Source organism: Otolemur garnettii, unplaced genomic scaffold (assembly GCF_000181295.1).
Source record: "Otolemur garnettii isolate 467f Iridium unplaced genomic scaffold, OtoGar3 scaffold00026, whole genome shotgun sequence".
NCBI classification, from domain to species: Eukaryota; Metazoa; Chordata; class Mammalia; order Primates; family Galagidae; genus Otolemur; species Otolemur garnettii.
In genome coordinates this window covers 1,526,458-1,550,342 of record NW_003852421.1, presented here as the reverse complement: position 1 = coordinate 1,550,342, position 23,885 = coordinate 1,526,458, and the positions used below count along the sequence as shown (strand labels likewise).

The 23,885-nt window shown below is 36.7% G+C and overlaps 1 pseudogene; it reads right to left on the bottom strand.

Moving 5' to 3' along the window:
- Positions 1-7,073: 7,073 nt before the first annotated feature.
- Positions 7,074-18,297, bottom strand: LOC100951345 (annotated as a pseudogene).
- Positions 18,298-23,885: the final 5,588 nt, after the last annotated feature.

Below are 23,885 nucleotides of genomic sequence, written 5' to 3'. Positions count from 1 at the left end.
CTAATACAACCTTTTTGGGAGGAGGTATGGAGAACCCTCAAAGAACTCAAGCTAGACCTCTGATTTGATCCTGCAATCCCAGTACTGGGCATCTACCCGGAAGGAAAAACATCCTTTTGCCATAAGGACACTTGTAAAAACTGTGAGTTCAGGGTACCCGTGGCTCAAAGGAGTAGGGCGCCAGCTGCATATACCGGAGGTGGTGGGTTCAAACCCAGCCCCGGCCAAAAACTGCAAAAAAGAGAAGAAAAGAAAAGAAACCTGAGTTTATAATGATATTTCCGACTCCAATTCACGCTCCAGAGTTAATTCTAATCTTCCTCTTTCCTTATGTTTAGCATTTATTTCTAACCCTGAGAAGGTTGGGTTTATTCTAATCTTCATCTTTCCTTATGTTTAACATTTTTTTCTAACCCTGAGAAGCTCTTATTAATTAAAATATATTTACTTGTTTGTTCAACCCTAGTATTATATGCATACTAGTCATATACTAAGCAGTATGTGTATAAAGATACATATAATGCATTTTAGCCTTACAATACACACTCAAAATGCTATTTACCAAAGTGGCTAGTTTTTTTCTTCTTGCTTTCCTACAGTGGGGTTATTCTATTCTTAATATAGTTAAGTTCATTTGCTACAGTTTGTATTCCATTTTGGGTTTCTCCCATATTATGGTTGATATCTTTTAAATTTACGTACAGTAAAGATCACTCTTTGTGGTGTACAGTTTTATGAGTTTTGACAAATAGAGTCAAGTATCCACCCCACATTATGATTTTGAATGGTTCTGCTACTCAATAAAATTCACTTCTATTGCTCCTCGTGGTAGTTAACTGTGCCCTCCCCTACGTTCAGTGCCAAAAACTTCTGGTTTGTTTTCCTTCCACATGATTTTGCCTTCTCCAGATGGTCATATGAATAGAATACAATAATGTACAGCAATATAAACGTGTACCCTTTGGTTGTCATTTCTTTTACTTAGCAAAATTTGTTTACAATTTAATTTGTTGTTTTGTGTATGTATTAGTAATTTCTTGTTTTTATTTTTGAGTAGTATTCCAATCAATGGGTTTACTACAAGCTTTCTAATTCATTAATTGGTAGAAAAACATGTAGGTTGTCTAAATAGGACTGCTATAGAAAATGCATATAGGTTTTTGTAAATCTATGCTTTCATTTCTCTAGGGCAGTTCTCAACCTGTGGGTCATGACCCCTTTGAACTGTATTAAAGGGTTGCGGCATTAGGAACAGTGGTCTAGGGTACCACTAGAGAGAACCACTGCTCTAGAGTAAACACCTAGCAGTGGGATTGCTGAATTATATGTTAAGTGTATATTTATTTTTATAAGATACTACCAAATCCTTCCTTCCTTCCTTCCTTCCTTTCTTTCGACAGATCCTCAAGCTGTTGCCCTGGATAGAATGTCATGGTGTCGTCATAGCTCACTGCAACCTCCAACTCTTGGGCTCAACCTATCCTCTTGCCTCAGTTTTTCTATTTTTAGTAGAGATGGGGTCTTACTCTTGCTCAGGCTGGTCTTGAACTTATGAGCTCAAGCAATCCACCTGCCTCAGACTCCCAGAGTGCTAGGATTATAGTCATGAGCCACCTCACCTGGCTTACCAAATTATTTTCCAGAGAGGCTTTACCATTTGGCATTCCCACAAATGGTATGTAAGAAAGCTAGCTGTTTTACATCCTCATCAGCATATGCTATAGCCAGTATTTTAATTTTGGTTATTCTAATAAGAAAGTAATGGTATCTCACTGATGTTTTAATATGCAAGTACCTAATGACTAATGATGTTGAACTTATTTTGAATGCTTATTTGCCATCTTCTTTGGTAAAGTGCTGTTTAGAACTTTTGTTCATTTATAAATTGTGTTGTTATATGTTCTTAATTTTTAGAAAAAAATTATTTTTTGTAGGGGATAGGCTCTCAGTATTACCCAGGCTGGTTTTAATCTCTTGGCCTTAAGTTATCCTTCCGTCTCAACCTCCCAGAGTGCCAGGATTAGAGGGGTAAGCCACCACACCCAGACTATATTCTTATTTTTGAGTTAAAAAAATGAGGAGATTCAAGTCCTTTGTCTTTACATATGATATACAATTTTTTTAATCCAGTCAGAAGCTTATCTTTTTATTTTATTGATAATATTTTTAATTTTGGTAAAGTCCAACTTATCAATCTTTTATTTGTGGGTGGTACTTTTTTTTTTTTTTTTTTTTTTGAGAGACAGTCTTATTTTGTCACCCTCGGTAGAGTATTATAGTTCACAGCAATCTCAAACTCTTGAGCTTAATGATTCTCTTGCCTCACCCTCCCAAGTAGCTGAGACTACAGGTGCCTGCCACAATGCCCAGCTATTTTTAGAGATGAAATCTTGCTCTGGCTCAAGCTGGTCTCAAACCTGTGAGCTCAGGCAATCCACCCGCCTCGGCCTCCTAAGTGCTAGGATTACAGGCATGAGCCACCACACCTGGACTTGAATGGTGCTTTTGGATATTATATTTAAAATCATCTTTGCCTAACATGAGGTACCAAAGATTTTTTTCTATGTTTTCTTCCAGGAGTTTTAATTCTAGTTTTTATATTTCTGTCTATGATACAATTTGTGATCGTATCTGAAAAAATCATTGTCCAGGCCAATGTCTTAAAGCTTTTCCCTTGTGTTTTCTTTTAGTAGTTTTATAGTTTCAGGTCATATGTTTAAGTCTTTAATTCATTGTCAGTTGGTTTGGGTATGTGGTATGAAATAAGAGCTTAATTTCTTTCTTGGGGTGTAAATATACAATTTTTCAAATACCATTCACTAAAGAAACTATCCTTTCCCCCTTGTGTGTTCTAGAAACTTTGTCAAAAATTAATTACTCACAAATAAATAAATTCATTTCTGGGCTCTTTATTCTGTTCCATAGTGTATATGTGTTTTGAGGCCAGTATTACAATGTTTTGATCACTATAACTTTGCCGTATATTTTACAGTTAGGGAATATGATGGCTCCAGCTTTCTTCTTTTTCTCATTCGTTTTGACAAGTCAGGGTCTTTTGTAGTTGCATACAAATGTTAGGATTGTAACATTCCCAATAGCTGTATATGAAGATTCCAATTTCTCCATATTATCTTCAGCATCATTATTGTCTATTTTTTTGATCATTGCCACTCTAGTGGGTGTGAAGTAATACCTCATTGTTTTTTTGAGTTGTATTTTCCTAATGACTATTGATTTTGAACATCTTTTCATGTGTTTACTGGCTACTTATGTATTTTCTTTGGATAAATATTGACCCCAATCCTTCAGCTCTTTTAAAATTGGTTAATCTTATCTTTTTTTGGCTGAATTGTAAGTCTTTGTATATGATGTGTTTTTATTATAATCTCTTATCAGATATATGATTTGTAAGTAGTTTCTAACATTCTGCAGGATGTGTGTTCACTTTCTTAAGTGTCCTTTGCAATACAAATGTTTTGTATTTTGATGAAGTACCATTTATCTGTTTTATTCTTCAGTTAATTATGCTTTTGGTATCATATCTAAGAACCTATTGTCTCATCCAAGATCATAAACATTTACTCCAATGTATTCTTCTAAGAGTTTTACAGTTTTAGGCTTTATATTTAGATCTTTGATCTTTTTTGTGTTAATTTTTTATATATGGTGTGATGTTGGGGTATGATGTCATTATTGTGCTTGTGAATATCTATTTGTCCAATTATTATTTGTCAAAAATGTACTTATTTTCTTATTGAATGTTTTTCGTACCCTTGTTGAAAATAAATTTACTATAAATATGAAGGTTTATTTCTGGGTTTTCAATTTTATTTCATTGATCTGTATGTCTATCCTTATGCCATTTATAAGTAGTTTTAAAATCTGGAAGTATGAATCTTATATTTTATTTTCCTTTTTAATATTATTTTGGCTATTTTGGGCCCTTTGTATTTCCATATGAATCTTTGAATCAGATCACTTATTTCTATTTTAAAAAAACAGGATTTTGATATGGATTTCTATGAACTTCTAGATCAATTTAGGGAGTACTGCTATTAACAATATTTAACAATATTAATATTAAATTGTTTATATTGTAAATATTGTATTAATGTTTAATATTAAACAATATTAAAATTTCCAATCCATGAGCATGGAATATGTTTCTATTTATTTATGTCTTCTCTAATTTTATTCTTCAAAGATATTTCATAGTTTGCAGTGTACAAGTGTCACACTTTTTATTTAAATGTATTCCCAAGTATTTTATTGTTTATGATGCACTTTAGGTGCATTTTGCAACTTTTCTAAAATTTTTACTCTGATATGAATGTGTTAGAATTTTCTATACAAAAGATCATGGTACCTGTGAATAAAGATAGTTTTACTTCTTGTTTTTTCCAATATTAATATTTTTAATATATTTTTTAATTATCTTCCCTAATTGCCCTAGTTAGAACCTCCAGTAAAATGTTAAGTAGAAATGGCAAGAGCCGACATTTTTCTTTTCCTCCTGATCTTATAATGAAAGCTTTTTGTCTTTGATCATTTAGGATGGTGTTAGTGTTGGGAATTTTGTTGATGCCTTTGATCAGGTAGAGAAATTTATCTGTTATTCCTAGTTTGTTGCATACTTATTTTTTTAATGAAAAAATACGAATTTTGTTATTTTTTTGACACCTCTTGAAAAGATTGTGCAGTTTCTCCTTCATTCTTTAATATGGCTTATTCATAATTTGATTTTGTTGAATCAATATTGTATTCCTAGGATAAATCCCACTTGGTTTTGCTCTACAATCTTTTTAATATTATTGGATTCAGTATGCTAGTATTTGACTAAGAAGTTTTATATATATTTATAAGAAATATATATGTTTTTGAGACAGAGTCTCACTGTTGCCCTGCCTAGAGTGCAGTAGTGTGATCATAGCTCAGTGCAACCTTGCCCTGCTGGGTTCAAGTGATCCTCTTGACTCTGTCCATAGTAGCTAAAACTATGGGTGCATGCTACCACACCCAGATAATTTTTTCTATTTTTTCCCCATAGAAATGGGGCATCACTCTTGCTCAGGCAGTGTTAAACTCCTGAGCTCAAGTAATCCCTCCCACCTCAGTCTCCCAGAGTGCTAGGATTACAGGCATGCACCATTGGATCTGGCAATAAAAAATATTAATATGTAGTTTTCTCCCTTTTTGATTGATGTCTTTGTTTTGGCATCAGAGTAGTACTGGCCTGATGGAATGAATTAGGAAGTATTACCCTTTCTTTTATTTTTTGTAAGAGTTTGTGAAGAAATGATGTTTATACTTATTGAAATTTTTGATAGGATTCAGCAGTAAAATCATCCAGTTCTGAGATTTTGTTGTGAGAAATTTTTGATTGCTAATTTATCTCTTTGCTAATTATGAGCTTATTAAGATTTTCTACTTCTTCTTGAGTCAGTTCTAGAAGTTTTTGTCTCTCTTGGAATTTTGCCTTTTCATCTATGTTATCTAATTTTACTTTTTCATCTGTTAACTAATTGTACTGTGTATAATTGTTCATAATGTTGTCTTAAATTATTTTCATTTCTGTAAAATTAATAGTAATGCTTCCTCTTATGCATTAACAAAATGATTTTTAAATGAATTATAAAATCTTACTGATTTTAGCAATTGAGTCTTTATTTCTTGGTCAGTTTAACTAAAGATTGTCAATTTTGTTGATTTTTTTGGTTCTATTGATTTTCTCTGTTGTTTTTATATTTTATTAATTATTTCACTATTAATTTGTGTTCTGATTATTATTATTTTCTTCTTTCTGCTTGCTTTGGATTTAGTATTTTTCTTTTTTTAATTTTTCGAGGGAGAAATTTAGATTATTGATTTGAGAGCTTTCTTCTTTTTCAATGTATGTTTTCAGAGGTATAAAATTTCCTCTGAGAACTGGTTTCACTGCATCCTGTAAATTTCAGTGTAATGTTTTTGTTGTTGTTCATCTCATAATATTTTCTAAGTTCCCTTTTAATTTCTTCTTTGACTCATTGGTTGAGTAGGTATTGTTTAATTTCTACTATTTGTGATTTTCCTGTATTTCCTTCAGGTATTTATTTTTAATTTCCATTCCATTGTATTCAGAGGATGTCCTTTATATGATTTCAACCTTTTAAAATGTATTAAGATTTGTTGTGTAGCCTAGCATATTGTCTAGCCTGAAAGATGTTTCATAAGCACTTGAGAATAATGCTTAGTTTACTGTTGTGTGGAGATTCCTGTGTTGAGGTTTTGTTGTAATACATACAGATATTTATAATTGTCTCATCTTCTTGATGGATTGACTCCTTTAATGTTATAAAATGTTCTTTTCTGTTTCTGCTGGGTGGTATATATTTTCTATCCTTTTGTTTTCAGCCTATTCATGTCTTTGATTCTAAAGTGTGTCTCGTATAGATAGCATATGGTTTAGTCATTAAAAAAAAATCCATACTAACAACCTCTTCTTTTGATTGGAATGTTTGATCAATTTACATTTTATGCAATTACTTATTAGGCAGGATTTACATCTGTCATTTTGGCTGGGGCTGGGTTTGAACCCACCACCTCCGGCATATGAAGCTGGTGCCCTACTCCTTTGAGCCACAGGTACTGCCCTACATCTGTCATTTTGATATTTATTTTCTATATGTATTATGTTTTTTTGGTTCCTCTATTCCCCCATTACTTCCTTTATTGTGTGTTAAATAGAAGTTTTCTAGTCTACTATTTTAATTTCCCTGTCATTTCTTTTACTCCTTTTTTTTTTTTTTTGAGCTATCTTTTTTAATGGGTACCTTGAGGATCATGATTACATTTTGGTTTATAACAATCTACTTTGGATTAATATAAACTTGAGTTTAATAGCATAAAAAACTTTGCTCCTTTATAGCTCTATTCCTTCTCACTTCATTTGTGCTGCTATTGTCCTACAATTACTTCTTTGTTTTTTATTAATCCAACAAGAAGCTGTAACTTTATTAATGATAGAAAAAATTCAAATTTGAAATCAAGCTGAAGTTACTTATTTGAAGCACCAAAAAAAAAAAAAAAAAAATTCCTCAGTTTTTGATGGTTAACATTGTTAGTTCCATAATGAGATTTCCAATATCATTACTGTTGTTCTTCAGGGCTCATGTTGCCTTTACTCTCAATACATTTGCTTTTGACATGACCAATTCTATGTCCTTAACTCCCACACCTATTTCATCAACCCCCTCCTCCTCATTCTCCTCATGTACAATTGGATTCTCTTTGTTTTCTTGAATATTTGAGACAGCTTCACCTTGAACTTTGAATTTCTCAGCACCTGCTAGCTGTGCCTGCTGAGATAATCCTCAATCTTGGCTTCACCAAAAACTATGTAGGGATCTGAAGCTGGGCTATTGTAGACATCTTGTTTTGGGATGACAAAGAAGATATCCTTAGATTTCCGAATAGTAAGTCTAATAACCCCTGTAACTTTTCAAAGACCCAGTTTGGCCATAGCCTTTTGTGCCTTCTTTTCACTCCTATTCTGTTTTGCTTTACTGACTGGTTCTTCATTGATTTCAGCTGCTGCTGTCAGCTGCACTTGTTGTGTGATTGCCTGTGTAAATCTTGTTCCTCCATCTCTGATACTGAATCATTGCTGTCAGATTCTGCTTCAGACCCTGTGTGAGCTTGAGGCTGTGGCACCTCCTTCTGTGTAGCAGGGATGGTTTCTATGTAGACATTTTGTGCAAGGAAGGTGGAACCAAGATTACAATAATTCTTTGCACATTATGTGCCTGTCACCACAAATTTATAATTACTGCATTATGCAATTGTCTTTTACATAATATGAAAGAATTACAAATAAAAATGTATTTAAACTGTCTTATGTTTACCTATGTAGTTACCTTTACCAGTGTTTTTTTTTTTTATCTCTTTATGTAAAGTCTAGTGTCCTTTTATTTCAGGACAAATTTTTTATTGAGCAGATCAACTTGTGATGAAATCACTCAGTTTTTGTTTACCTTGTGATGTGTTAATTTCTCCTTAAAGACAATTTTTTCTGGATATAGAATTCTTAGTCTTTTCTTTCTTCAGCACTTTGAATATGTCACCCGACTTATTTCTGTTCTCCATGGTTTCTAGTGAGAAATCAAAGTGTTAATCTCATAAAGGATGACTTAAACATGATTAATCACTTGTCTCTTGCTGTTTACAAGATCTTTTCCTTGAGTTTATCTTTCAGAAATTTTGTTATTAGGTGTCTAGGTGTGGATCTCTTTGTGTTTATCTTACTTTGTGTATATTGACCTTTTCAGATGTGTACTAATGCTTTCCATCAGATTTGGAAAGTTTTCACCCATTAGTTCTTTAATATGTTTTTTGACTTTTTCTGTCCTTGTTCTCTTGGATTCCATTGAGCATATGTTGGTATGCTTGATAGTGCCTCATAGGAACCCAAGGCTCTGTTCACTTTTCTTTATTCTTTTTTCTTTTTATTACTCAGAGTAGATAATCTCAATTGACTTATTTTTGAGTTCTATGGCCTTTCTTCTGCCTGCTCAAATATGCTGTTGAGCCCCTCTAGGGAATTTTTTATTTCAGCTATTAAACTTTTAAACTTCAACATTTTATGTTTCTTTTAAATGTTCATCTCTATGTATTTTTCTCTATTTCATGAGGTATTATCCTCATACATTTCTTTAGTTCTTTAGACATTGTTTCCTTTAGCTCTTTGAACATATTTAAAATAGTTGATTTAAAGTCTTTGTTTAGTAAGTCCAACACCTGTGCTCCCTTAAAGATGGTTTCTATTACCTATTATCTCTTTCTATGTATAAACCATACTTCTTTTTTTGGGAATCTCTTACAATTTTTTTTTTTTGAAATCTGGACATATTATAATAAATAATATAATTTAGTAACTCTGGAAATCAGATTCCTCTCTTTCTCCAGCATTTGATGTTGCCCTTTTTTTTTTTTTTTTTTTTTGCGGTTGTGTAATTATTGTTACTTTTTGTTTTATAAATCCTCTGAACAAATTCTGTAAATCCATATTCTTTATAATGTGTGGCCACTGAAGTGTCTGTCTGGTTAGCTTAGTGGTCAGCTAGTGACTGGATAAAGATTTTCTGAAATGCTTGAAACCACTAAGTGTCTTGTGATTGCTGAGAACCTCAATGCTCAATCAGGCAATTTATAATTCTGCATTAGTCTTCACTTCATGCTTTGTAGAGCCTCATGGTCAATCAGAGATGATAGATTAGGGCTTGCTCATGTTTTCCCAAACATGTGAACAACCTTGAGTATAAGCAAAGCCCTCCTTCTAGATTCTTAGTAATTTATTTGAGATTTTAAAAGCCTCCATCAACAATTTATTCTCTAGTTTTTCAAGTCTCTCTTTTTTTTCTCAATGTCTTAGGCAACTACAATGCTAATTAATTGTCATCATTTGTTTTTCCAACAAATGGCCCTGGGGTAAAGATTATTTTTCAGTATAGACAAATAAAGACAAGCCTTACAAGTGAAATCTTCCAGGAAACCACCAGACAAGTCCAATAATGACAATTTTTCTGGAATGTGGTTTTGAAGGAGCTCCAGCCCCTCCAGGGACTGCCAGGCTGATGGATTTCATTGTGATTATAGACTCTTGGTTTTCAAGGGTACCAAGCTTAGGAGAGGGGGTGGCAAGAAGGCATGTTAAAAGGCCAGAAAGCTCACTTTTCTACTGAGCTTTAGCTGTTTTTCTTACATAAATGCTCCTAGATTGTTTCCAGCCTTTGGTTGATTTCCAGAGCTTTAAAAAAGTTGATCTTGACATGTTTTGCCAATGTTCTAATGGTCTTTATGGAGGAGAGGCTTTTTGGAGGTTTTATTCTTCTATTCCCTTTTATATTACTTCTGTTGACTTTTAAATTATATTTTATGAATATTTTCCTAGAGGTTACTCTAGTGGTTATAATATGCAACTTAAGTTGTTACTATTCTGATTCAGATTAATGTTGACTTAATTACAGCAAAATATAGCAACTTTGCTTAAATATAAATCCATTACTTTTTTCCTTTTTGTGTGTGTGTACTTTTATTATCACATAAATGCAGAGAATGACTATAGGTACACCTTGAAAAATATGGGGGTTAGAGGTGCTGCTCCCCTGCACAGTTGAAAATCCATCTAACTTTTGATTCTTCCCAATGTTAACTAGTAATAGCAACTATTGATGGGACCCTACTGACAATCTAAATAGTCAGTTGCCAGGTATTTTGTATGATATATGTGTTACATACTGTATTTTTACAATAAAAACAGCTAGAGAAAAGAAACTGTTATTAAGAAAACAGTAAGGAGGAGAAAATATATTTTTTACTTATTAAGTGGAAATGGACCATTATAAAGGCTTTCATCCTTTTCTTCATGCTGAATAGTCTGAGGAAGGGCAGTAGAAGAGGGGTTGGTCTTGCTGTCTCAGTATTGGCAGAGAGGGGCAGATATTTATATCAGTATAATATTTGTTCATTGATGGCTGTCTTAAACCCATCAATAGTTGGAAGTAAACTGTTGCTACTGTTGTTCATTATGTGATAAAACTACTTGGCTGACCAAGTCAGCAGGGTTTTGGAGCTGCTCCTAGCAATAAGTCTGCAGACCCTTACTTGTTCTTTTCCTTAAGTTCCTGCAACTTTTCATGACTGAATACCTCTATTTGTTGTTTGCCTTTGGTAAATTTCCAGAGCCATAAAATTATTGTTTTTAATAACTTTGTCCAACTTTATACTTGTTTTCTGGGGAGAGAATTTGCTGACCTCCTTATTCTGTGATAGCCAGAAGTATTTCTTCCCCATAGGATATATTACTTCCATGTTTATTAGATAAGGCAAGATTGTTTTTCAAAGTCCTTTTATCAATTTATCCTCTTACAACCATGTTTGAGATCTCCCATTGTTTGACATTCTTGCCAACTTGATTTTATCAGGTTTTGGAAAGTTCTTTATCACTTCTTAGTGGCTCAGTTTCTGTTCACTTAATGTTTTTAGATGAACAGATTTAAATTTAATGCAGTCAAATGAATCTATCTTTTTCTTCACACTTACGATTTCTAATCCAAGGTCATGAAGATATTCCCCTATATTATCTCCAAAATCTATATTGTTTTATTTATCACATTTCAGGTCACACTTATCACATTTCCAAAATCTACATTGTTTTATTTATCACATTTCAGGTAGATCTCAATCTACCAGAAATTGATTTTGTGTATGAAGTAGGAGTGAGTTTCTTTCTTTTTCTATGTGGAGATCTAGTAAACTTAGATTCATTTATTGAAAAGATTATTTTTTCCCTGTTTATTCTTGTTTTTAAGACTTACTTCTGCACATTTGTCAATAACTGTAAAAGTTGATTTTCTTGGTATTATTCATGTTTGAGAGTATAGCTGGATTTTTCAATTTATCTTCTCTCATAATTGATTGAAGAATATGTTTATTAATTTTAAATTTCAAATTTTTATTTCACTTTAAGCAACAGATATGCAGAGAGTTACATAAATGTTTTTAAATGTCCTATAACTTGTAAGTTAATTTTAATAAAGCTGAACAGCCTGAAAGAGATATAATTTAGGCAACTATCAAATTGTACTACTGATATAATACTTTATTTTCTCCATTTATTCTTAATTTTGAAAACAATTCATAATTTAAAGAGAAGAATCAATTTCAATTTTAAAGATATTAATCAAATTTTCTAAAATATCTTATGTATTAACTAACATTTTTTTCAGCAAACACAAAAACTTCACAATTTGACTTTTTCTCTTGTTTTAAAAATTTAAATACTTATCAAAATTTCAAATAATCTCATAGGATGAGGACTTAACTAATTTAATTTCTATTTCTTTGTCTTATCACTGTGTTATCATTGTTTATTTTGAATCTCTGTTTAAACAGGAATATGTACTAGGGTAGGATATACAAATGGTCATTTTGAATGGTTACAAAGTTACTCTTGAAACAACTCTATTAGTGAGAGTTATTTTGAAATTAATTTCCATGTAGTATACAATATTTATTTTTTATCCTTTAAATTTAAAAAATTAAGGTATGCTCTACATATAGTAAAACTTCCTGTTTTGTACGATAGGTCTGTGAGTTTTGACAAATGTATTCTGTTTTATAACAGCCACCACAATCAAGACAGAACAATCACATCAATCTCCCTGTCCTGCCTATCAGTAATGGTTTCCTCTCATCTCTGCTCTGGCAATTGCTGATTTGTTTTCTGTCTCTATAGTGTTACCTTTTCCAGATTATCATAAAAATGGGATCATGCAACATATAGCCTTTTGAGTCCAGCTTCTTTAACTTAAAATGCATTTGAGAATGATCTATGCCTTTGCATATGTCAGTAATTCATTCCTGTACATTGCTGAGTAATATTCCACCAAGGGCCTGTATGTACCCCATTCTGTTTATCTATACTCCGATTGAGAGACAATTTAGATTGTTTTCAGGTTGTGGCAATTATGAACAAAAGCCACTAAAAACTTTCATGTGCAGGTTTTGTATGGCTGTAAGTTTTTCATTTCACTTGGGCAATTGTATACAATGTCACATTTCTTCCTAAATACTTGATACCTTTTGATAAAATAAATGGTATCTTTAATTATTTTTTCATGTTCAAACTATTAATATTTATTATTACGATAGTGAACTACAATTGAATTTTGTGTATAGATAATCCATCCAGAAAACTTGCTAAATTTGCTATACTCATGTGTTGCCTAATGATGGGGATATATTCTGAGAAATGTTAGATGATTTTATCTCTGTGTAAACATCATGGAGTTTATTATACTGATCTGGCTGACATAGCTTACAACACACCTAGGCTATATGGTATGGCCTGTTGCTACTAGGCTACAAACCTGTACAGCAAGTTACTGTACTGAATACTGCATGAATACTGTAGGGCAATTAGAACACAGCGATATTTGCATATCTATATATACCTAAACACATAAAAGGTACAGAAAAAATAAGGTATTATAATCTTATCAGACTACTGTGGTAAACGTGGTCCATCCTTCACTGAAACATGTGATGCATAATGTAACGAGGATTCCTTGGGATGCTAACGACAGTGAAGACAGACACTTGGAGGTGTTGCATGAGCATTCACCCTGATCCCCAGTTGCTGAGGATGCCGGTGTGCATGCAGTGGAGACTGACGGCTAGAACCCAGCACTGTTCAGGGATGAGGCTGGAAGATGACAAGAGGGGTAGAAGCTTTGACAAAACTGTAGGTAAGAAATGCCTGGGAACAACTCTGACCATGGAGGACGACACTGACCCTGCCCTTCTTGGGTGTGGGAGAGAGAGCAGCCTCTCGCAGAGTGGTTCAGAACCTTACTGTCAGGAGGTGAGGGAAACATTCAAAACCACAACTCATTTGGGGGTTTGATCTTTCTGAAATTGCACAGATGCCTATAATTGTGTAGCTAATCATGTTTCCCTCTAGGTGTGGGGATGCCAGACCGCTCCCAGCTCATGCTGAGGCCCACCTCTGTGAAGTGCCTAGCCCCTCATGAATTTTCTGTACTCATTTTACTCCTGGCTTTCTCTTTTGTGCCATTGTTTTCCATTTGCTTCAAAACCATTATTTGTTTTCAAAATGTATTTATCTGGGATTATATGTGTCTTCCTAAGCTGCCTGAAACGTGTGTTTTGGCACAAGGTGGATTATGAATAAATTCATACAAAAGAATTCTTTACATTGCAAAATAATTCATTATAACCCTCTTCTCAATGGTTTCCCTGGTGTATTTAAGAAATTATTCTGTTTTATATACTACTTTCCCAAAATACACTTATTATCTGAGAGAAACATATTTTGATTTGATCGCATTTTTCTTGTTTAAGTAAGAGAACATTTTAAAGCAAGGAAAAAGAAATAAAATTTTATGTTACCTCTTTATGTTAAACGAATACTCTAATGTTAGATAACATAGAACAACTTGCTTCCCCCTCATGTCTAGCCAGGAAGCCAGTGAGTTTTATGTTTATTATGTTAAAAAGAACAAAGAAAAACTGTATAAGCTGACCTCACACAACTGAGATAGCATTTTTAGCACCTGGTTTAGCAGAGTTGCATGTAGAGCTGTCCGACAGATTATAGAAAAAATTGGTAGAGTTGGGAAGTTTGTTTTTGGATACTGACTGAGGATTGGGTGAAGATTCAATGCATGATGTTGCATGAATTTACTGCTGATTAACTGCTCAGAGGATTTTCTCTGGTGACAGGGGTCCTCAAACTTTTTAAACAGGGGGCCAGTTCACTGTCCCTCAGACTATTGGAGGGCCAGACTGCAGGCCCTGGGATGAGTCAGCTTCTAATCAGGACAGGCAGCAGTGGCAAAAACTGCTGGATAAAACATCCTGGCGGGTTGGATAAATGTCCTAAGCAAGCTGCATGTGGCCTGGGCTCTGAACTTGGTAGTTACTTAATCTTTGGGATTTCTGTTTTATCATTAGTGAAATGGAGATGGCCATAGCATCTCTCTCATAGAGAAATAAGATAATGCATCTAAAGCAGTGAGCCCTGTGCCTGGCATGTGTTGTAAACTGTGTGGAGATGTTGATTTGAAAAAAAAAAATTTACAGGCTTTCCCTTTGACCTTGTTCAGTATGTGGTGTTATTCTAATTGTTACAAGGCATTTATACACATCTCTCTTAAGGATAGAGAGTCTCTCGGTTATGCCCATGATGCCAAGCACAGTAAACTCTTCCACTCACGAATTTTGTTCCCTAGATGTATATCTTAACAAATGTCACTGGCATGTTTGAGCCAGCATGCTTATAGAAATTCACCAGGAAACTTCCTATAATGTGAAATTTGCTGTGTGAGATCATAGATCCATCTGCCATCAAACGTTTGTCAGCCGCCTTTTCTGGTTCTCGGTTGCCTTTTTACTTCACAAATTTATTTACTACTCTTGTGGTGCATGGAGGATAAGGATATTTTAGATGTTAATAGTGTCTTTTCAAAGCCAGCTTTTTCCCCCCAGTTTAATTTAAGTTGTGTAGTATTTGGTGAAGCAGAGCATTTCTACATAATTTCTCTAGGAGTAGTTTTTCTTGCTGTTCTCAACACCTTTGGGAATTGATGGTGGTGTCTGGTTGGTAGGGATGTGAAATCTTATGGGTTTTTTTCCCTTCTCCTCTCCTTAATAGAATGTTCCACTGGGAAATTTTCTAATTTTCAGGAGTTATGGGGCTTTTGTTTTGTTTTTCTTCATCAACAAATGTAATCACCAAATCCCAAAAGCAGAAACAGGAGGAACAGAGTGGAAATTCTCAGAGTGGTCTCTCAAGTCATGAGTATGATAAACGGGTCTATGAATATGCAGCATTCACACCGACACAACAGGCAGCTTTGGATTTTGACCCACCTTAAAACTCATCGCTCCAAATTCCTGGGAAACCCCTGTTTACACGGAGCAAGGCAGCCAGTGCCTGCAGAACTCATTTGTAGGCTCAGAAGGGAGGGCAGGTATGAATGGGGCAGGGGGCAATTTGACTAATGAAGAACACAACTTCCTGAAACTTTGTCTTGTTGTTCAAAAATAGGTCTGGAAATGTAGTGGTTGTTCTTTTTAAGATAAAAGCCTACATCATTAAGAAAGCCAGATCAAGCGTTGGGATCTTTCTTCTCAGTTTTCCTGGCTCTTTAGTCACCTTTAATAACAGTTTACATCACAGAATTTAACCTGAATCCTGAAACCTAGCAAAATGGGTTTGGGGTGTGGGTTTGAATTCATGGCATCCTAACTGAATTTGTTGCTAACTGTGGTTTCTCCCTAGTCTTTTAAGAATAATACCTCATGCTGTTGTTTTTAACAAAAGATTTCATAGCTCCCTGAATTTTCTCATGCTGTCTTTTCGAACCTATTTTTTAAATTGAAAAAGTGATGCAAACATATAATTTAAAAAATCAACAGAATGTAAGAATATAAGTAAGAAAACAGAAATAAGGCTTTCTCTTCCACTCCAGACGCCTAATCCTCCAAGCCCCTTCCTCAGACATGGCCACTGCCACCGGTTTACCCAGAGTTTTCTGCAAGTTTGCACAAACATGGGCACATTTATATATGGCTGTTCCTTGTATACATATTGACCTGGATCTTGCTTTATCCACTTTTGTCTCTTTCTCTGTCAGCTTATATATCTCTACCTCATTCTTTTTCAAGGCTGTTAGGCTTTTTTTTTTTTTTTACATTCTAATTTAATTTTAAGAACTATGAGAAATGTACTTTTCATTTTTGCTTCCTACCAGCCCCAGACTGCCACACCTGGGACAGGCCTTGTGTGGTCTAATTACAGTGGCTCTGGGAACATCTCCCAGTTACACAGTATTTTTTCCTTCCTGGCATTCCTGAGCCTGCAATTCCCTAATTAGACCTGCATCCCTTTGATTTTAGCTTTACCCATCTGCTCAAATGCAAATATTCCTGGGAATCTTCTGGGTTTTTTTTCCATCCAGTCTTTCTACCAGTCTTCCCCAGCTCCTTTATGGGGACTGTGTTCATCAAGGACAAAAAAAGAACAAATTGGGGCCCTGGAAACTGGGGGTGAGGGGATGAGGAAGCAAGAAAGAAAGGGCTCTGGCCCCTCTTTAGCCTGCGCCTCAATTTTTTTCTGTGTTCACATCCCTCTTCCCTAAGTTCCTTCATGGTGGGTGATGCCATACAAGGAAGGCAGCATCTACAATGACATTCTGTTCTATTTTTTATTCATTGTGAAGAGTTTGTCCATTTAGGGAAGTCCTAGAGGAGGTGTGTAGGATGTACCTTCCAGTCTGAGCAAGAGTTCCTTTCTATCTGAGAAAATACCAAAGCAGGAATAAAGGTCTCCTTCATAGCATGATCAAGGCTATGACTCTGTGGTCAGAAAAGTGAACAAATACAGAGCAATTTGTATGCCACTGCAAGGTTTCTGTGGGGTATGTTTATGCTACTATTTAATGAGCACTTACTGTGTTTCAGGCATTGGGTGAAACAGCTCTGCACACTTGTTTACTTCTTTCTACTTACACCTCCTAAGAGCCCTGAGAGGTAGTGCTGTTGCCTTCATTTTACCAACAACAGAGAGACTAAAGCTCAGAATGTTTAGCATGTGTGAGGTAGTAAAGGACAGAGCTGGGATGCGAGTCTGTCCCCAAGTTAAGTGCTTGTTCTAAGGTCCTTCTGGGACTCACTGAGGTTGATGGAGGGCCTGGCTTGCGAATCATCCCATACGGGAAGGTACTGCTAGCAGACAGAAGAACACATCTGTGAGCAGGCTGCATTGCTGAGCAAGGAAGCAGCCTGGATGTGCCAAGCCAAAATACACATGCTGGGTAGAACACAAGGACTGAGGTGTCCCCAGAATTACCAGAAGCAAAAGGAATAGAGGAGAGTTGGGGGTGGCTATGTTAGCATGTGTGGAATTGGCAATCGTGGTCACCGACATTGTTGGGTTTAATCATGGGTGAAGCATAGGCCTAAGAACATTTCGTGTTTAACTCACTTAAGCCTTGTAATAATCTTATGAGTGGGTGCTAGTATTATCCCCATTTTACAGATGGAAAATAAGTGATGGGTTAGGATTTGAAAGTAGGCATGGGTCTGTCCTCCTACCCACCTCCCCTGCCATTCCAGGTTTTGCTGCCCTGGGACCATTTGTTTCTCACACACCCTTCCTTTTTTGCAGCCTGGTAAAATCCCCTTAAGGTTATTTTCAAGGCCAACCCAAATGACTCATTATCTGTGGCATCTTTCCTGATTGTCATTTCCTCTATCTCTGGCCTCTAAGCCATTCATCATTCCCTTCCAGGTGCCCCCATTGCACTCAGCTCATATATACTATTGATGCATTTAAGATGTTGTATGTTAATTGCTAGACTACAAGTGTCTTGTGAAGATGACTCTCAGTGCCTAGAATAGCACTGGTGATGATGGCAGGTGCTCCCTGTGTTTTTCCTGCACGACGTATAGGCTAGATGCCATTTTGCCCTGACTACCTTTGGTCCTTCCCTAGCACTAAAGGCTCTGGAGAGAACTGGAACATCCAGAAATTCACTGCAATGGTCTCATAGAGCACCAGATCATTGCTCATTCATGTTTGGACCCAGGAGCATCTCTGGGGAAACAGTACATATAAGGTCTGACACTTGTAAGTTTGCAAGCTCATCCTACAAAAAGTGCTACCTATCATTGCTGAGTATCACTTTGGTGTCCTTCACAGTATTCCACCAGGTACTTCTCCTTTGAATAGGCCATGAAGCTATGCACTAATGCCAGTGCCTAATCTACCTTTCAAAGCAGTTTTGGAACTCTTTATCTGGAATGGCCATCAAAGCTGTCATTATATTACCCTTGATATCCCAAATATCATCAAAATATCTTCTAGTCAATATTTCCTTTATCTCATGTAAAGAAAAGTGTCAGTGGGGTCCAGATCAGGTGAGTAGGGAGAGAGTTATTTGTTTACTGGCTAAAAAAAAATCCCTCACAGACAGTGCTGTGTGAGCTGGTGCATTGTTGTGATGCAAGAGCCATGAGTCGTTGGCCATGATTTTCAGTTAAGATTTTCCTATTTCTCCATTAATGTTTACTTGGTCTGTTATGCATTTCACAGCCAACTGGGGATTTTGATGCACAAGTCAACAATTTTTTGTAGAGTTTTTTTCATTTCTGCTTGTTACTGGCTGCCCTAACCTCTCTTCATCAGTGATACATTCCCTCCCTTCAGAAAAATATTTAATCTATTTGTACACTGCCATTTTCTTCATGGTACTATCCACATAAATTTGGACTAACATGCCCCTGATTTAAGTTCCACTCTCACAAAGTTTAAGAAATTTATGAATGTAAATTAGAGCTCATTACTCTAATTTAAGCTCCAATAGTCTGGTAATGGCAGACAAAAGCATATGACAACAATGAATGCCACTTAGCAAGACAGCACCATATGTTGACACAAACACTGCTGTGAGACACTGATGTATACCAAGGTTATGAACCTTTACCGAGTTTTTTGTACAGGGTTGCCAAAGTAAGCACACAGTAGCAAGTTCATGAACTTAATTGTCAAACCTTGTATGGTGACCAGGCCACTTGCTGCTGCATGGAGCAGGTGCTGTGTTTACTGCAGTGACGTCACTCTTCTTACAAATAGGTGTCTCTGCTCTTCTATTTCTGTCTGCTTTTATGCCATAGACTCCAGGAGGGAGGATCTGAATGCCATGGCTATTCCCTATCCAGTGTCGAGTGTCCTCCTGGGCAAAGATCTCACTCCAACCCCCCTTTTAGACCACTATCTATTATATATGGCCCAGGAGCTAGTTCCTGGATATAGTAAGGTTGATCTTGGCAGAATCTGGAATTTCCCAAGGATTTTTGTGCTTGGAGAGAAAAACTCAGTGCAATTTCTACTTTGTTGAATGTACAGTTTATTAATCTTCAAACATTCAGCATTCATCTAAATATTCAAATATTCAGTAAACAAATATTAAATAAAAACAAACTTAGGAATTTCGTAAATTTGATTTCTCCCCAATTTAAGTATTGATTACAAATTTCATTTAGATATATACAAATCTAATTTTATCAGATACTCTTGGTCATTTTAAACTACTTAAGAATGAATCAAAATATGAATATAATATTTCAAAGATTACAAAGCTAATTGGTACTTGATTTAAAAATGGCTACTGATATGCTAACATAGATGTATATTTGTTACTCCATTGTCTGCATTTGTTCCTTTCTTTTATTATTACCTTTACCATTATTATTTCTTTAATCATTTAACCTGACCAAGGCTCATATAGTTCTGCTGTGTGAATGGGAAACAGTGGTCCTTTCTTGAACTAAAATATATGTATATTATTTATTCTTCATTAATAATAATTACAAGAAAGTTATTCTAAATGAATCATACAAATCAAATTATGGAGCACAAAATGACAATTTAAGTTTTAAATTATATTAATTAGAAACTTTTAAATTACACACTTTGTTATAAAACAGCATAGTAACACATCTTGCTGTCTTTGAAATTGCATTTTGAGAGACATTTTCAATGTTTACGAGGTCCAATATTTTGCTTTCTGCAGAAATGGTTGCCATATTTTCTATAGTCTTACTTAGGGCACTGTAGGCCTTAAGTAGTTTAAAAGTAAATTTTATTGTTCAGCGATTTTATTATCAAAATTAAATATGCCCTGATAGCTACAACGTTTTACAAAAGCACTTCAATGGGAGTAATACTGAGAGATTTTGGTTCTGACATTGTATGTTGAAGTTTCATCAATACCTTATTCCTCATTATATTTATCAGTCAATTTCATTGGTAAAATTTTGTATATTTCTTGCATTCACATTTACTATTCTTCAAATTATATAAGTTATTTAAAATGATGAAAAAGCCATTTTCTTCTTCTTCTTCTTCTTTTTTAGAGACAGAGTCTTACTTTATTGCCCTCAGTAGAGTGCTGTGGTGTCACAGCTCACAGCAACCTCCAATTCCTGGGCTTAGGTGATTCTCTTGCCTCAGCCCCTCAAGTAACTGGGACTACAGGTGCCCGCCACAGTGCCCAGCTATTTTTTGTTGTTATTGTTGCAGTTTGGCCGGGGCCGGGTTCGAACCTGCCACCCTTAGTATATGGGGCCAGCACCCTACCAGTTGAGCCACAGGCACTGCCCCATCTTCTTTTGGTTTTATAAACTTTCTTTGAAGGTATGATATTTTGTTTCTATATTTTTCTTTCTAATATAGAAATAAACTGATTTTTAACTTTTTATTTTGAAATTTCAAACACTTTTTCAAACAGAGCAGTTGAAAGAATAATACAATGAACATACAAATACTGGTGGAGTTCAGTGGCTCACATCTATAATCTCAGCAGTTTGAGAGACTGAGGTCTGATAAGCCCAGAAGTTTGAGACCAGCCTGATCTCTACAAAAAATAAAAAAAAATTAGTTGGGGGTAGTGGGGTATGCCTGTAGTTCCTGCTACTTGAGAGACAGAGGCAGAAGGATCATTTGAGCTCAGGAGTTCAAGGCTGCCAACAGCTATGCTGATGTTACTGCACTCTAGTCTGGGCAACAGAGTGAGACCGGTTCTGAAAAACAGAAACAAACAAACAAAACAACCAAACTTTTACCTATATATACCAATTATTGACATTTTCCTGCATGTGCCCCCGACACATTTTTTTTGTTGTTGTTGAAACATTCAAAAGTTACAGATGCTATGAAATTCCTTCTACATATTTCTGCCTGTACTGCAAAGACCAGTCCTCAGTGCCAATTTCACACCTAAGAAACTCACTAATTCACTATACCTATAATCTAACCTACAGTCCACATTTTAATTCCCTAGTTATCTCTCAAATTATCCTTTGTAGATCTTGCACCTCCCATTTCAGTTACATTTCATTCATTGTGTTTGGTTGTTATCTTTCTTCATGTTGGTTTGATCTAGAACAGACCACCTGCCTTTTACTGTTGTTATTGGTAACACCAATGTTTTTGACAGTTTGTTTTGTAAAGTGCCTCACAGTCTGGGTTCACCTATCCAGATAAAGCATTTTTTTTTTTTTAACAAGAATACCTCTGAAGTGATGCTGCATATTCCCTCCGTGTTACACCACGAGGGTTATGATGTCAGCTTTTCTCTTCTTGGTGATACTCAGTTTGATTGAGAAATCAGTTTTGAAAATCAGTTTGGATTGTAGATGGCCAGATGATAAATTTTTCCATTGAAGTGATTCTGCTTCCCCTTTCTAGAATATCCCACATTGGAGCAGTTGGTATCTATGTTTAGAGACTGTGACTCATTGAGTGTCTTCATCAGTGGATGTAATGGAGTAAGTCATGGGATATCCGGGGAAAAGGCATACCAGGCAGGGCAGTGCACAGGTCCTGAGGTGGGACTGCAGTTTCATGCTTGGGAAGCAGTAGGAGAGCAGAGCTGACGATCCATCAGTAGGAGACGCAGTCAGGAGTAAGATCCAAGAGGAGGCAGGGAGCACGTCCTGAAGGCCTTGGTACGGACCTTGATTTAGGCTAAGAGTGATGGGAAGCCTGGGAGGTTCTGAACGTGAAAGGGATGGGCTTACATTCTAATTTCTTGTCACTTAGAATTTTTTATTCTTATTGAAAGTGATGTTTCAGACTAGCTGGAATAGACTTTTGTCATATATTTCTGCATACATAAAAAGGAAAACATAAGTGAAAGAAATTGTTTAAGGTGTTACTTTTTTTTTTTTTTTTGAGATGGAGTCTCACTTGTCACCCTCAGTAGAGTGCTGTAGTGTCATAGCTCACAGCAACCTCAAACTCTTGGGCTCAAGCGATTCTTTCTTTTGTCTCAGCCCCCTGAGTAGCTGGGACTACAGGTACCTGCCACAACACCTGGCTATCTTAAAAGATGGGATCTCGCTCCTGCTCAGGCTGGTCTTGAACCTGTGAGCTAAGGCAATTCACCCGCCTCAGCCTCCCAGAGTGCTGGGATTATAGGCGTGAGCCACTATGTCTGACCCTGTTGAAGGTATTTCTAAGGCAATGGAACTACATCACCACTGCCACCTGGCTTACTATGATTTCAAGACCATCCTGACTTCAGGAATGTTAAAATGTGGAAAGAAACGATAGTCAGCGCCTGGGTACCAGCACAAAATTCTCAACTGTATTGAAGCCCCTGGTGTGTGACTTCCCAATTCACCTGCTCCTCCCAGCCTAGGGACAGCTACACACTTGACTTCTGTGTTTATCCTGCCTTTGTTTCTCTCTGTTGTTCTAGCACAGCCTCCGACACACAGTGGTGACCTTGTTTCCCACCTGCTGCGGCTTCTCTTCTTGCCCCACTCTGCTGCAGGGTGCTGGTGCGTCCTCGACCCTGTGTGCAGCTGCTGCTTTCTTCCCGTTTCGTCTCTTCTGCTCAGGAACATCTGGCTGCTCCAGGTTTGCTGCTGGACTTTGCTGTGAACATTCTCTCACTTGTCTCCTGGAACACATGTGAGAATTTCTCCAGCGCCCAGACCTCTGGAATTGTTAAGTCTACACGACAGACTTTCCAAGCCTGTTTGCCAACAAAATCAGATGCATCCCTCCTCCCTCCCCTAAACATCCAGAGTGGACCTGAATCCTGTCCTGCTTAGTATATGGTCTGGAATGAATGTCTGTCTGTGTTCGAGGACACTGGAGAGGAGAGGAAGGGGGAGGAGAGGGCCTGGTGGGGTAGTGTGCTTCCCAACCCATAGCCTTGGGGAACCCAAGCCAAGACTCAACACAGACAAGGAGGCTCCTCGGGCAGGCCCTGCAGAGGTTGTTGGGGGAGGGGGACATGTCCCCCGAACCAGAGACGGAAGGCTGGGGCTGGGCACAGTGACATCATGGAATCTAATGTGTAGCCATGGCCGGGCTGTGGGACACGGGGTGCTGGCTAAGCTTGCAGGAGGGAAGAGGGATGGGCTGCCCAGGAGCTGCCCTGAGCCTCCCTGCTGCAGCCTCCTGCTCTGCTCCCACCTAGCCGATTCGAGGTTACCGCCTCCCTAGTCTCAGATGTCCCTGCAGTGGGGACCTTGATCCCTGGCTGCTCTCTGCTTTCTCCGAGGATCTCCCTGGTGTTTTCTGCCATGGCTTCTCCCTGTGTTGAGACCACTGACTCCCTCAAGGAGGGCTGGCTTTGAAGTTCCTCCAAGGAAGACCTGACCCTGCTGAGCCCGTCACTTGCCAAGCCAGGAATGGCTGTGTCCACTTCCCCTGATTTGGGAGACATCTCAGACTTGTCAACAGCTGGTGGTCTTGTGAAGACAGGAGTCAAGTGTGTGTCCCTGGACTGCTCCAGGTTTCTCCTGGT